Source organism: Procambarus clarkii, chromosome 23, assembly GCF_040958095.1.
Source record: "Procambarus clarkii isolate CNS0578487 chromosome 23, FALCON_Pclarkii_2.0, whole genome shotgun sequence".
NCBI lineage: Eukaryota > Metazoa > Arthropoda > Malacostraca > Decapoda > Cambaridae > Procambarus > Procambarus clarkii.
Genome location: NC_091172.1, coordinates 15,228,223 through 15,243,891, shown reverse-complemented (window position 1 = coordinate 15,243,891; position 15,669 = coordinate 15,228,223).

The following is a 15,669-nucleotide window of genomic DNA, read 5'->3' as shown; positions in this document are numbered from 1 at the left end:
CTGGGGAGGGGACTGGGGCTCACTGGGGAGGGGACTGGGGCTCACTGGGGATGAACTGGGGCTCACTGGAGAGGGAACTGGGACTCACTGGGGAGGGAACTGGGGCTCACTGGGGAGGGGACTGGGGCTCACTGGGGAGGGGACTGGGGCTCACTGGGGAGGAACTGGGGTTCACTGGAGAGGGGACTGGGGCTCACTGGGGAGGGAACTGGGGCTCACTGGGGAGGGGACTGGGGCTCACTGGGGAGGAACTGGGGTTCACTGGAGAGGGAACTGGGACTCACTGGGGAGGAACTGGGGTTCACTGGAGAGGGAACTGGGACTCACTGGGAGGGGACTGGGGCTCACTGGGGAGGGAACTGGGGCTCATTGGGGAGGGGACTGGGGCTCACTGGGGAGGAACTGGGGTTCACTGGAGAGGGAACTGGGACTCACTGGGAGGGGACTGGGGCTCACTGGGGAGGGAACTGGGGCTCACTGGGGAGGGAACTGGGACTCACTGGGAGGGAACTGGGACTCACTGGGGAGGGGACTGGGGCTCACTGGGGAGGGAACTGGGACTCACTGGGGAGGGGACTGGGGCTCACTGGGGAGGAACTGGGGTTCACTGGGGAGGGAACTGGGACTCACTGGGAGAGGAGTGGGGCTCACTGGGGAGGGGACTGGGGTTCACTGGGGAGGGAACTGGGACTCACTGGGGAGGGGACTGGGGCTCACTGGGAGGGGACTGGGGTTCACTGGGGAGGGGACTGGGGCTCACTGGGGAGGGGACTGGGGTTCACTGGGGAGGGGACTGGGGTTCACTGGGGAGGGAACTGGGACTCACTGGGAGAGGACTGGGGCTCACTGGGGAGGGAACTGGGACTCACTGGGGAGGGGACTGGGGTTCACTGGGGAACGGACTGGGGTTCACTGGGGAGGGGACTGGGTCTCACTGGGGAGGGGACTGGGGCTCACTGGGGAGGGGACTGGGGCTCACTGGGGAGGGGACTGGGGCTCACTGGGGAGGGGACTGGTGCTCACTGGGGAGGGGACTGGGGCTCACTAGGGAGGGGACTGGGGCTCACTGGGGATGGGACTGGGGCTCACTGGGGAGGGGACTGGGGCTCACTGGGGAGGGGACTGAGGCTCACTGGGGAGGGGACTGGGATTCACTGGGGAGGGAACTGGGACTCACTGGGGAGGGAACTGGGACTCACTGGGAGAGGAGTGGGGCTCACTGGGGAGGGGCTGGGGTTCACTGGGGAGGGAACTGGGACTCACTGGGGAGGGGACTGGGGCTCACTGGGAGGGGACTGGGGTTCACTGGGGAGGGGACAGGGGCTCACTGGGGAGGGGACTGGGGTTCACTGGGGAGGGGACTGGGGTTCACTGGGGAGGGAACTGGGACTCACTGGGGAGGGGACTGGGGCTCACTGGGGAGGGGACTGGGGCTCACTGGGGAGGGGACTGGGGTTCACTGGGGAGGGAACTAGGACTCACTGGGGAGGGGACTGGGGCTCACTGGGAGGGGACTGGGGTTCACTGGGGAGGGGACTGGGGCTCACTGGGGAGGGGACTGGGGTTCACTGGGGAGGGGACTGGGGTTCACTGGGGAGGGAACTGGGACTCACTGGGGAGGGGACTTTGGCTCACTGGGGAGGGGACTGGGGTTCACTGGGGAGGGAACTGGGACTCACTGGGGAGGGGACTGGGGCTCACTGGGAGGGGACTGGGGTTCACTGGGGAGGGGACTGGGGTTCACTGGGGAGGGGACTGGGGTTCACTGGGGAGGGAACTGGGACTCACTGGGAGAGGACTGGGGCTCACTGGGGAGGGAACTGGGACTCACTGGGGAGGGGACTGGGGCTCACTGGGAAGGGGACTGGGGCTCACTGGGGAGGGGACTGGGGTTCACTGGGGAGGGGACTGGGGTTCACTGGGGAGGGAACTGGGACTCACTGGGAGAGGACTGGGGCTCACTGGGGAGGGGACTGGGGCTCACTGGGGAGGGGACTGGGGCTCACTGGGGAGGGGACTGGGGCTCACTGGGGAGGGGACTGGGGCTCACTGGGGAGGGGACTGGGGCTCACTGGGGAGGAACTGGGGTTCACTGGAGAGGGGACTGGGGCTCACTGCATGGGGAGGGAACTGGGGCTCACTGGGGAGGGGACTGGGGCTCACTGGGGAGGAACTGGGGTTCACTGGAGAGGGAACTGGGACTCACTGGGGAGGAACTGGGGTTCACTGGAGAGGGAACTGGGACTCACTGGGAGGGGACTGGGGCTCACTGGGGAGGGAACTGGGGCTCATTGGGGAGGGGACTGGGGCTCACTGGGGAGGAACTGGGGTTCACTGGAGAGGGAACTGGGACTCACTGGGGAGGGGACTGGGGCTCACTGGGAGGGGACTGGGGTTCACTGGGGAGGGGACTGGGGTTCACTGGGGAGGGGACTGGGGTTCACTGGGGAGGGAACTGGGACTCACTGGGAGAGGACTGGGGCTCACTGGGGAGGGAACTGGGACTCACTGGGGAGGGGACTGGGGCTCACTGGGGAGGGGACTGGGGCTCACTGGGGAGGGGACTGGGGTTCACTGGGGAGGGGACTGCGGTTCACTGGGGAGGGAACTGGGACTCACTGGGAGAGGACTGGGGCTCACTGGGGAGGGGACTGGGGCTCACTGGGGAGGGGACTGGGGCTCACTGGGGAGGGGACTGGGGCTCACTGGGGAGGGGACTGGGGCTCACTGGGGAGGGGACTGGGGCTCACTGGGGAGGAACTGGGGTTCACTGGAGAGGGGACTGGGGCTCACTGGGGAGGGAACTGGGGCTCACTGGGGAGGGGACTGGGGCTCACTGGGGAGGAACTGGGGTTCACTGGAGAGGGAACTGGGACTCACTGGGGAGGAACTGGGGTTCACTGGAGAGGGAACTGGGACTCACTGGGAGGGGACTGGGGCTCACTGGGGAGGGAACTGGGGCTCATTGGGGAGGGGACTGGGGCTCACTGGGGAGGAACTGGGGTTCACTGGAGAGGGAACTGGGACTCACTGGGAGGGGACTGGGGCTCACTGGGGAGGGAACTGGGGCTCACTGGGGAGGGAACTGGGACTCAATGGGAGGGAACTGGGACTCACTGGGGAGGGGACTGGGGCTCACTGGGGAGGGAACTGGGACTCACTGGGGAGGGGACTGGGGCTCACTGGGGAGGAACTGGGGTTCACTGGGGAGGGAACTGGGACTCACTGGGAGAGGAGTGGGGCTCACTGGGGAGGGGACTGGGGTTCACTGGGGAGGGAACTGGGACTCACTGGGGAGGGGACTGGGGCTCACTGGGAGGGGACTGGGGTTCACTGGGGAGGGGACTGGGGCTCACTGGGGAGGGGACTGGGGTTCACTGGGGAGGGGACTGGGGTTCACTGGGGAGGGAACTGGGACTCACTGGGAGAGGACTGGGGCTCACTGGGGAGGGAACTGGGACTCACTGGGGAGGGGACTGGGGCTCACTGGGGAAGGGACTGGGGTTCACTGGGGAGGGGACTGGGTCTCACTGGGGAGGGGACTGGGGCTCACTGGGGAGGGGACTGGGGCTCACTGGGGAGGGGACTGGGGCTCACTGGGGAGGGGACTGGTGCTCACTGGGGAGGGGACTGGGGCTCACTGGGGAGGGGACTGGGGCTCACTGGGGAGGGGACTGGGGCTCACTGGGGAGGGGACTGGGGCTCACTGGGGAGGGGACTGAGGCTCACTGGGGAGGGGACTGGGACTCACTGGGGAGGGAACTGGGACTCACTGGGGAGGGAACTGGGACTCACTGGGAGAGGAGTGGGGCTCACTGGGGAGGGGACTGGGGTTCACTGGGGAGGGAACTGGGACTCACTGGGGAGGGGACTGGGGCTCACTGGGAGGTGACTGGGGTTCACTGGGGAGGGGACTGGGGCTCACTGGGGAGGGGACTGGGGTTCACTGGGGAGGGGACTGTGGTTCACTGGGGAGGGAACTGGGACTCATTGGGGAGGGGACTGGGGCTCACTGGGGAGGGGACTGGGGCTCACTGGGGAGGGGACTGGGGCTCACTGGGGAGGGGACTGGGGTTCACTGGGGAGGGAACTAGGACTCACTGGGGAGGGGACTGGGGCTCATTGGGAGGGGACTGGGGTTCACTGGGGAGGGGACTGGGGTTCACTGGGGAGGGAACTGGGACTCACTGGGGAGGGGACTGGGGCTCACTGGGGAGGGGACTGGGGTTCACTGGGGAGGGAACTGGGACTCACTGGGGAGGGGACTGGGGCTCACTGGGAGGGGACTGGGGTTCACTGGGGAGGGGACTGGGGTTCACTGGGGAGGGGACTGGGGTTCACTGGGGAGGGAACTGGGACTCACTGGGAGAGGACTGGGGCTCACTGGGGAGGGAACTGGGACTCACTGGGGAGGGGACTGGGGCTCACTGGGGAGGGGACTGGGGCTCACTGGGGAGGGGAATGGGGTTCACTGGGGAGGGGACTGGGGTTCACTGGGGAGGGAACTGGGACTCACTGGGAGAGGACTGGGGCTCACTGGGGAGGGGACTGGGGCTCACTGGGGAGGGGACTGGGGCTCACTGGGGAGGGGACTGGGGCTCACTGGGGAGGGGACTGGGGCTCACTGGGGAGGGGACTGGGGCTCACTGGGGAGGAACTGGGGTTCACTGGAGAGGGGACTGGGGCTCACTGGGGAGGGAACTGGGGCTCACTGGGGAGGGGACTGGGGCTCACTGGGGAGGAACTGGGGTTCACTGGGGAGGGGACTGGGGTTCACTTTGGAGGGGACTGGGGTTCACTGGGGAGGGAACTGGGACTCACTGGGAGAGGACTGGGGCTCACTGGGGAGGGAACTGGGACTCACTGGGGAGGGGACTGGGGCTCACTGGGGATGGGACTGGGGCTCACTGGGGAGGGGACTGGGGTTCACTGGGGAGGGGACTGGGGTTCACTGGGGAGGGAACTGGGAATCACTGGGAGAGGACTGGGGCTCACTGGGGAGGGGACTGGGGCTCACTGAGGAGGGGACTGGGGCTCACTGGGGAGGGGACTGGGGCTCACTGGGGAGGGGACTGGGGCTCACTGGGGAGGGGACTGGGGCTCACTGGGGAGGAACTGGGGTTCACTGGAGAGGGGATTGGGGCTCACTGGGGAGGGAACTGGGGCTCACTGGGGAGGGGACTGGGGCTCACTGGGGAGGAACTGGGGTTCACTGGAGAGGGAACTGGGACTCACTGGGGAGGAACTGGGGTTCACTGGAGAGGGAACTGGGACTCACTGGGAGGGGACTGGGGCTCACTGGGGAGGGAACTGGGGCTCATTGGGGAGGGGACTGGGGCTCACTGGGGAGGAACTGGGGTTCACTGGAGAGGGAACTGGGACTCACTGGGGAGGGGACTGGGGCTCACTGGGAGGGGTCTGGGGTTCACTGGGGAGGGGACTGGGGTTTACTGGGGAGGGGACTGGGGTTCACTGGGGAGGGAACTGGGACTCACTGGGAGAGGACTGGGGCTCACTGGGGAGGGAACTGGGACTCACTGGGGAGGGGACTGGGGCTCACTGGGGAGGGGACTGGGGCTCACTGGGGAGGGGACTGGGGTTCACTGGGTAGGGGACTGGGGTTCACTGGGGAGGGAACTGGGACTCACTGGGAGAGGACTGGGGCTCACTGGGGAGGGGACTGGGGCTCACTGGGGAGGGGACTGGGGCTCACTGGGGAGGGGACTGGGGCTCACTGGGGAGGAACTGGGGTTCACTGGGGAGGGAACTGGGACTCACTGGGAGAGGAGTGGGGCTCACTGGGGAGGGGACTGGGGCTCACTGGGGAGGAACTGGGGTTCACTGGAGAGGGAACTGGGACTCACTGGGGAGGAACTGGGGTTCACTGGAGAGGGAACTGGGACTCACTGGGAGGGGACTGGGGCTCACTGGGGAGGGAACTGGGGCTCATTGGGGAGGGGACTGGGGCTCACTGGGGAGGAACTGGGGTTCACTGGAGAGGGAACTGGGACTCACTGGGGAGGGGACTGGGGCTCACTGGGAGGGGACTGGGGTTCACTGGGGAGGGGACTGGGGTTCACTGGGGAGGGGACTGGGGTTCACTGGGGAGGGAACTGGGACTCACTGGGAGAGGACTGGGGCTCACTGGGGAGGGAACTGGGACTCACTGGGGAGGGGACTGGGGCTCACTGGGGAGGGGACTGGGGCTCACTGGGGAGGGGACTGGGGTTCACTGGGGAGGGGACTGCGGTTCACTGGGGAGGGAACTGGGACTCACTGGGAGAGGACTGGGGCTCACTGGGGAGGGGACTGGGGCTCACTGGGGAGGGGACTGGGGCTCACTGGGGAGGGGACTGGGGCTCACTGGGGAGGGGACTGGGGCTCACTGGGGAGGGGACTGGGGCTCACTGGGGAGGAACTGGGGTTCACTGGAGAGGGGACTGGGGCTCACTGGGGAGGGAACTGGGGCTCACTGGGGAGGGGACTGGGGCTCACTGGGGAGGAACTGGGGTTCACTGGAGAGGGAACTGGGACTCACTGGGGAGGAACTGGGGTTCACTGGAGAGGGAACTGGGACTCACTGGGAGGGGACTGGGGCTCACTGGGGAGGGAACTGGGGCTCATTGGGGAGGGGACTGGGGCTCACTGGGGAGGAACTGGGGTTCACTGGAGAGGGAACTGGGACTCACTGGGAGGGGACTGGGGCTCACTGGGGAGGGAACTGGGGCTCACTGGGGAGGGAACTGGGACTCAATGGGAGGGAACTGGGACTCACTGGGGAGGGGACTGGGGCTCACTGGGGAGGGAACTGGGACTCACTGGGGAGGGGACTGGGGCTCACTGGGGAGGAACTGGGGTTCACTGGGGAGGGAACTGGGACTCACTGGGAGAGGAGTGGGGCTCACTGGGGAGGGGACTGGGGTTCACTGGGGAGGGAACTGGGACTCACTGGGGAGGGGACTGGGGCTCACTGGGAGGGGACTGGGGTTCACTGGGGAGGGGACTGGGGCTCACTGGGGAGGGGACTGGGGTTCACTGGGGAGGGGACTGGGGTTCACTGGGGAGGGAACTGGGACTCACTGGGAGAGGACTGGGGCTCACTGGGGAGGGAACTGGGACTCACTGGGGAGGGGACTGGGGCTCACTGGGGAAGGGACTGGGGTTCACTGGGGAGGGGACTGGGTCTCACTGGGGAGGGGACTGGGGCTCACTGGGGAGGGGACTGGGGCTCACTGGGGAGGGGACTGGGGCTCACTGGGGAGGGGACTGGTGCTCACTGGGGAGGGGACTGGGGCTCACTGGGGAGGGGACTGGGGCTCACTGGGGAGGGGACTGGGGCTCACTGGGGAGGGGACTGGGGCTCACTGGGGAGGGGACTGAGGCTCACTGGGGAGGGGACTGGGACTCACTGGGGAGGGAACTGGGACTCACTGGGGAGGGAACTGGGACTCACTGGGAGAGGAGTGGGGCTCACTGGGGAGGGGACTGGGGTTCACTGGGGAGGGAACTGGGACTCACTGGGGAGGGGACTGGGGCTCACTGGGAGGTGACTGGGGTTCACTGGGGAGGGGACTGGGGCTCACTGGGGAGGGGACTGGGGTTCACTGGGGAGGGGACTGTGGTTCACTGGGGAGGGAACTGGGACTCATTGGGGAGGGGACTGGGGCTCACTGGGGAGGGGACTGGGGCTCACTGGGGAGGGGACTGGGGCTCACTGGGGAGGGGACTGGGGTTCACTGGGGAGGGAACTAGGACTCACTGGGGAGGGGACTGGGGCTCATTGGGAGGGGACTGGGGTTCACTGGGGAGGGGACTGGGGTTCACTGGGGAGGGAACTGGGACTCACTGGGGAGGGGACTGGGGCTCACTGGGGAGGGGACTGGGGTTCACTGGGGAGGGAACTGGGACTCACTGGGGAGGGGACTGGGGCTCACTGGGAGGGGACTGGGGTTCACTGGGGAGGGGACTGGGGTTCACTGGGGAGGGGACTGGGGTTCACTGGGGAGGGAACTGGGACTCACTGGGAGAGGACTGGGGCTCACTGGGGAGGGAACTGGGACTCACTGGGGAGGGGACTGGGGCTCACTGGGGAGGGGACTGGGGCTCACTGGGGAGGGGAATGGGGTTCACTGGGGAGGGGACTGGGGTTCACTGGGGAGGGAACTGGGACTCACTGGGAGAGGACTGGGGCTCACTGGGGAGGGGACTGGGGCTCACTGGGGAGGGGACTGGGGCTCACTGGGGAGGGGACTGGGGCTCACTGGGGAGGGGACTGGGGCTCACTGGGGAGGGGACTGGGGCTCACTGGGGAGGAACTGGGGTTCACTGGAGAGGGGACTGGGGCTCACTGGGGAGGGAACTGGGGCTCACTGGGGAGGGGACTGGGGCTCACTGGGGAGGAACTGGGGTTCACTGGGGAGGGGACTGGGGTTCACTGGGGAGGGGACTGGGGTTCACTGGGGAGGGAACTGGGACTCACTGGGAGAGGACTGGGGCTCACTGGGGAGGGAACTGGGACTCACTGGGGAGGGGACTGGGGCTCACTGGGGATGGGACTGGGGCTCACTGGGGAGGGGACTGGGGTTCACTGGGGAGGGGACTGGGGTTCACTGGGGAGGGAACTGGGAATCACTGGGAGAGGACTGGGGCTCACTGGGGAGGGGACTGGGGCTCACTGAGGAGGGGACTGGGGCTCACTGGGGAGGGGACTGGGGCTCACTGGGGAGGGGACTGGGGCTCACTGGGGAGGGGACTGGGGCTCACTGGGGAGGAACTGGGGTTCACTGGAGAGGGGATTGGGGCTCACTGGGGAGGGAACTGGGGCTCACTGGGGAGGGGACTGGGGCTCACTGGGGAGGAACTGGGGTTCACTGGAGAGGGAACTGGGACTCACTGGGGAGGAACTGGGGTTCACTGGAGAGGGAACTGGGACTCACTGGGAGGGGACTGGGGCTCACTGGGGAGGGAACTGGGGCTCATTGGGGAGGGGACTGGGGCTCACTGGGGAGGAACTGGGGTTCACTGGAGAGGGAACTGGGACTCACTGGGGAGGGGACTGGGGCTCACTGGGAGGGGTCTGGGGTTCACTGGGGAGGGGACTGGGGTTTACTGGGGAGGGGACTGGGGTTCACTGGGGAGGGAACTGGGACTCACTGGGAGAGGACTGGGGCTCACTGGGGAGGGAACTGGGACTCACTGGGGAGGGGACTGGGGCTCACTGGGGAGGGGACTGGGGCTCACTGGGGAGGGGACTGGGGTTCACTGGGTAGGGGACTGGGGTTCACTGGGGAGGGAACTGGGACTCACTGGGAGAGGACTGGGGCTCACTGGGGAGGGGACTGGGGCTCACTGGGGAGGGGACTGGGGCTCACTGGGGAGGGGACTGGGGCTCACTGGGGAAGGGACTGGGGCTCACTGGGGAGGGGACTGGGGCTCACTGGGGAGGGGACTGGGGCTCACTGGGGAGGGGACTGGGGCTCACTGGGGAGGAACTGGGACTCACTGGGGAGGGGACTGGGGCTCACTGGGAGGGGACTGGGGTTCACTGGGGAGGGGACTGGGGTTCACTGGGGAGGGAACTGGGACTCACTGGGAGAGGACTGGGGCTCACTGGGGAGGGAACTGGGACTCACTGGGGAGGGGACTGGGGCTCACTGGGGAGGGGACTGGGGCTCACTGGGGAGGGGACTGGGGTTCACTGGGGAGCATACTGGGGTTCACTGGGGAGGGAACTGGGACTCACTGGGAGAGGACTGGAGCTCACTGTGGAGGGGACTGGGGCTCACTGGGGAGGGGACTGGGGCTCACTGGGGAGGGGACTGGGGCTCACTGGGGAGGGGACTGGGGCTCACTGGGGAGGAACTGGGGTTCACTGGAGAGGGGACTGGGGCTCACTGGGGAGGGAACTGGGGCTCACTGGGGAGGGGACTGGGGCTCACTGGGGAGGAACTGGGGCTCACTGGGGAGGAACTGGGGTTCACTGGAGAGGGAACTGGGACTCACTGGGGAGGAACTGGGGTTCACTGGAGAGGGAACTGGGACTCACTGGGAGGGGACTGGGGCTCACTGGGGAGGGAACTGGGGCTCATTGGGGAGGGGACTGGGGCTCACTGGGGAGGAACTGGGGTTCACTGGAGAGGGAACTGGGACTCACTGGGAGGGGACTGGGGCTCACTGGGGAGGGAACTGGGGCTCACTGGGGAGGGAACTGGGACTCACTGGGAGGGAACTGGGACTCACTGGGGAGGGGACTGGGGCTCACTGGGGAGGGAACTGGGACTCACTGGGGAGGGGACTGGGGCTCACTGGGGAGGAACTGGGGTTCACTGGGGAGGGAACTGGGACTCACTGGGAGAGGAGTGGGGCTCACTGGGGAGGGGACTGGGGTTCACTGGGGAGGGAACTGGGACTCACTGGGGAGGGGACTGGGGCTCACTGGGAGGGGACTGGGGTTCACTGGGGAGGGGACTGGGGCTCACTGGGGAGGGGACTGGGGCTCACTGGGGAGGGGACTGGGGTTCACTGGGGAGGGGACTGGGGTTCACTGGGAAGGGAACTGGGACTCACTGGGAGAGGACTGAGGCTCACTGGGGAGGGAACTGGGACTCACTGGGGAGGGGACTGGGGCTCACTAGGGAAGGGACTGGGGTTCACTGGGGAGGGGACTGGGTCTCACTGGGGAGGGGACTGGGGCTCACTGGGGAGGGGACTGGGGCTCACTGGGGAGGGGACTGGGGCTCACTGGGGAGGGGACTGGTGCTCACTGGGGAGGGGACTGGGGCTCACTGGGGAGTGGACTAGGGCTCACTGGGGAGGGGACTGGGGCTCACTGGGGAGGGGACTGGGGATCACTGGGGAGGGGACTGAGGCTCACTGGGGAGGGGACTGGGACTCACTGGGGAGGAAACTGGGACTCACTGGGGAGGAAACTGGGACTCACTGGGAGAGGAGTGGGGCTCACTGGGGAGGGGACTGGGGTTCACTGGGGAGGGAACTGGGACTCACTGGGGAGGGGACTGGGGCTCACTGGGAGGGGACTGGGGTTCACTGGGGAGGGGACTGGGGCTCACTGGGGAGGGGACTGGGGTTCACTGGGGAGGGGACTGGGGTTCACTGGGGAGGGAACTGGGACTCACTGGGGAGGGGACTGGGGCTCACTGGGGAGGGGACTGGGGCTCACTGGCGAGGGGACTGGGGCTCACTGGGGAGGGGACTGGGGCTCACTGGGGAGGGGACTGGGGCTCACTGGGGAGGGGACTGAGGCTCACTGGGGAGGGGACTGGGGCTCACTGGGGAAGGGACTGGGGCTCACTGGGGAGGGGACTGGGGCTCACTGGGGAGGGGACTGAGGCTCACTGGGGAGGGGACTGGGGCTCACTGGGGAGGGGACTGGGGCTCACTGGGGAGGGGACAGAGGCTCACTGGGGAGGGGACTGGGGCTCACTGGGGAGGGAACTGGGACTCACTGGAGAGGGGACTGGGGCTCACTGGGAGGGGACTGGGGTTCACTGGGGAGGGGACTGGGGCTCACTGGGGAGGGGACTGGGGTTCACTGGGGAGGGGACTGGGGTTCACTGGGGAGGGAACTGGGACTCACTGGGGAGGGGACTGGGGCTCACTGGGGAGGGGACTGGGGCTCACTGGGGAGGGGACTGGGGCTCACTGGGGAGGGGACTGGGGTTCACTGGGGAGGGAACTAGGACTCACTGGGGAGGGTACTGGGGCTCACTGGGGAGGGGACTGGGGCTCACTGGGGAGGGGACTGGGGCTCACTGGGGAGGGGACTGGGGCTCACTGGGGAGGGGACTGAAGCTCACTGGAGAGGGGACTGGGGCTCACTGGGGAGGGGACTGGGGCTCACTGGGGAGGGGACTGGGGCTCACTGGGGAGGGGACTGAAGCTCACTGGAGAGGGGACTGGGGCTCACTGGGGAGGGGACTGGGGCTCACTGGGAGGGGACTGTCCAGCTGATACCTGGTAATTAATCCCTCATTACTCTGCGTCACATCCCAAGATTTGTAGCATCGAATTGCATCTGTCAATCTTTAGTCCATTTTTGTAGCCTATTTAGACTGTCTTTTTCCAATGTTTTGTCTTCTTTAAAATTTATGTCCAGACCTATTTTTGTATCGTGTGAAAATATTACTGTTCAGTCCTTTGTTTAAATTGTGAACATTGTTCATATGGACGACGAGGGTTCACTAAGGTCTTCTTTACACTCTTTTAGCACCCTGGGAAGTTCTTCCTCTGTCCCTGGGAAAATATTTGGCTTTAGTTTCTCTGTTAAATGTCTTTTACTGTGGTAACTGGTTAACTTGTCCTGTTCACCATCTACATTAATTAGAACAGCTGTTCAAGATCTTTTTGTATATCCCACTAATGTCTTTGTTATTATGAGTTACGTATCCGGTCCCAGTGTTCAGTGCCTCAGTCTTCATAGTGTCTTTTGGTTTATTTCTGTTCAGTCATTTCTAACTATTTTGACAAGTTGCTATTCTAGATTGAATTTCTCATTCTTTATTTTTCAAACATCGTTTTTTTTTTTACTGATTAGGCTCATTAATTCCATGGCCATTTGGAGTTATTGTTATTCAACCAAATCAATTTACATGGTAAATTACTTTCGTGGAATTTACTAAAATAAATTTTAAAAGGTATAATTTAAATCAACTTTGTAATCCATTGTTGCAGCCCCAGCACTAGCCGGCCCTCCCTTCCCACCACCAGCCCCCCGCCCATGGCTACCTCTACCCCAGTCTATCCTTCCCATCACCAGCCCCCCGCCCATGGCTACCTCTACCCCAGTCTATCCTTCCCACCACCAGCCCCCCGCCCATGGCTACCTCTACCCCAGTCTATCCTTCCCACCACCAGCCCCCCGCCCATGGCTACCTCTACCCCAGTCTATCCTTCCCACCACCAGCCCCCCGCCCATGGCTACCTCTACCCCAGTCTATCCTTCCCACCACCAGCCCCCCGCCCATGGCTACCTCTACCCCAGTCTATCCTTCCCACCACCAGCCCCCCGCCCATGGCTACCTCTACCCCAGTCTATCCTTCCCGAGAAATGCCTCAAAATCAGCTTTTCGAAAATCCGACTTTTGGAAGAGTTTCTCTTACACCTTTTGCTATAGAAATAGTGGAAACTGCAGCCAGCATTTTGGCTCATGCCAAATAGCTTCTTTTTACCTCTAATCACATCCACTCGTGCATATGTCTAACCTACACTTGAAACAAACAAGTTATCCTATGTGAATATATGTGTTATACCGAATTGCCTCGCATTTGGGTGAGGTGATATGGTACAACAGTTTTGGATGAGGTGAACAAACTTGTGACAAACACAAGACAGAACACGAAACATTGGGTATTAAGTGGATATATGAGAACATAAGAATGGAAGTAACTGCAAAGGGCCTATTGGCCCATACTTGTTCTTGATGCTTCTATATTAGTGCGGAGTCTTGAAGTGGGTAGAATATAGTTGTGCATCTACCCACTTCAAGACAAGTATATATGAGTATATACACTCCGGGAGACCATTTACGTATATCAGAAACAGGATAGGACAAAGTACAGAGCCCTGTAGCTCTCCACTGGTGACTTCACACCAATCTGATGTCTCACCCCTTACTGTAACTCTCTGCTTATTATTGCTTAGGAACTCTCTTATCCATTGGAGCACCTTACCAGTTACTCCTGCCTGTCTCTCCAGCTTATTTACTCTTTTGGGGGTACTGTGTCAAAGGCTTTCCGACAGCCCAATAAATGCAGTCCGCCGAGCCCTCTCTTTCTTGCTTAATCCTTGTCACCTGATCGTAGAATTCTATTAAGCCAGTAAACCAAGATTTACCCTCCCTGAACCCATGTTGATGGGTTGTCACGAAGTCCCTTCTCTCCAGATGTGTTACTAGATTTTTCTCACGATCTTCTCCATCACCTTGCATGGTATACAAGTTAAGGACACTGGCCTGTAGTTCAGTGCCTCTTGTCTGTCACCCTTTTTGTATATTGGGACCACATTCGCCGTCGTCAATATTTTTGGTAGGTCTCCCTTCTCCAGTGACCTACTATACACTATGGAGAGTGGCAAGCAGAGTGCCTCTGCACACTCTTTCAATACCCATGGTGAGATCCCGTCTGGACCAACAGCCTTTTTTACATCCATATCCAACAGGTGTCTCCTGACCTCGTCAATCGTAATTTCGAAACCTTCCAAGGCCGCCTGGTTTCACTGCCACCTCTCCTAGCGCAATGACCTCACCTTGTTCTATTGTGAAGATCTCCTGGTACCTCTTGTTGAGTTTTTCACATGCCTCTTTGTCATTCTCTGTATACCTGTCCTCGCCTGTTCTAAGTTTCATTACCTGTTCCTTCACTGTTGTTTTCCTCCTGATGTGACTGTGGAGTAGCTTTAGTTCGGGCTTGGCTTTGTTTGCATAATTTTCATTTTCATTGTCATTTTCATAATTTTTAATCTGTTTCTCTTCTCACACTAACATACTCATTCCTGGTTCTCTGGTTCCCTCTCTGCTTTCTGGTGTTCTGTTATTCCGGAAGTTCCTCCACGCCTTTTTGTTCAGTTTCTTCGCTTCCATACATGCCCTATTATACCATGGATTCTTCTTTTGCTTCTCGGATTTTTCCTTTTGGGCCGGGATGAACCTGTTTACTGCCTCCTGACACTTTTGGGTGACATAGTCCATCATATCTTGTACAGACTTAACTCTGAGGTCTGTGTCCCATGGTATATCCCTTAGGAAACTTCTCACCTCTTCATAAATCTCCTTTCGGTATACCAGCCTTTTGTTTCCTAGTTCTTTTTTAGGGGGGAAATAAATTCTAGCTCTACCAGGTACTCAAAGATCACTGTAATCACTCATTCCCAAGGGTGCTTCCCACTTCACTTCCTTTATATCCCATTCATTTAGGGTAAATATCAGATCAAGAATGGCTGGTTCATCTTCCCTTCTCATTCTTGTCGGTACCTTGATATGTTGACTTAGAAAGTTTCTTGTTGCCGCATCCAGCAGCTTAGCTCTCCATGTATCTGGTCCTCCATGCGGGTCTCTGTTCTCCCAATCTATCTTCCCGTGGTTGAAGTCTCTCATGATTAGTAGTCCAGATCCATTCCTGCTAGCGAGAGAAGCTGCACTCTCTATTATGTTAATGGTTATCTTGAGGTTATCTTGAGATGATTTCAGGGCTTAGCGTCCTTACGGCCCGATCGTCGACCAGGCCTCCTTTTTGTTACACACCCCCAGGAAGCAGCCCGTAGCAGCTGTATAACTCCCAGGTATCTATTTACTGCTAGGTAACAGGGGCATCAGGGTGAAAGAAACATTTTGCCCATTTGTCTCTGCCTCCACTGGGGATGGAACCCAGAACCTCAGGACTACGAATCCGAAGCGCTGTCCACTCAGCTGTCAGGTTCCCTCAGCTACCATGGCGGCCATGTTGTTTCTATCATATTCCTGTCTGGGCCTTCTGTCATTTGGTGGTGGATTATATTTGACTAAGACAATAATTTTTTGTCCTCCAGTTGCTATGGTGCCTGTTATGTAGTCACTGAAACCTTCACAGCCCTGAACAACCATCTCCTCAAAACTCCCGGCTTTTGTCTTACCAGCAGAACTACAACACCACCGCCTCTTCCTTCTCTCCCTTCCC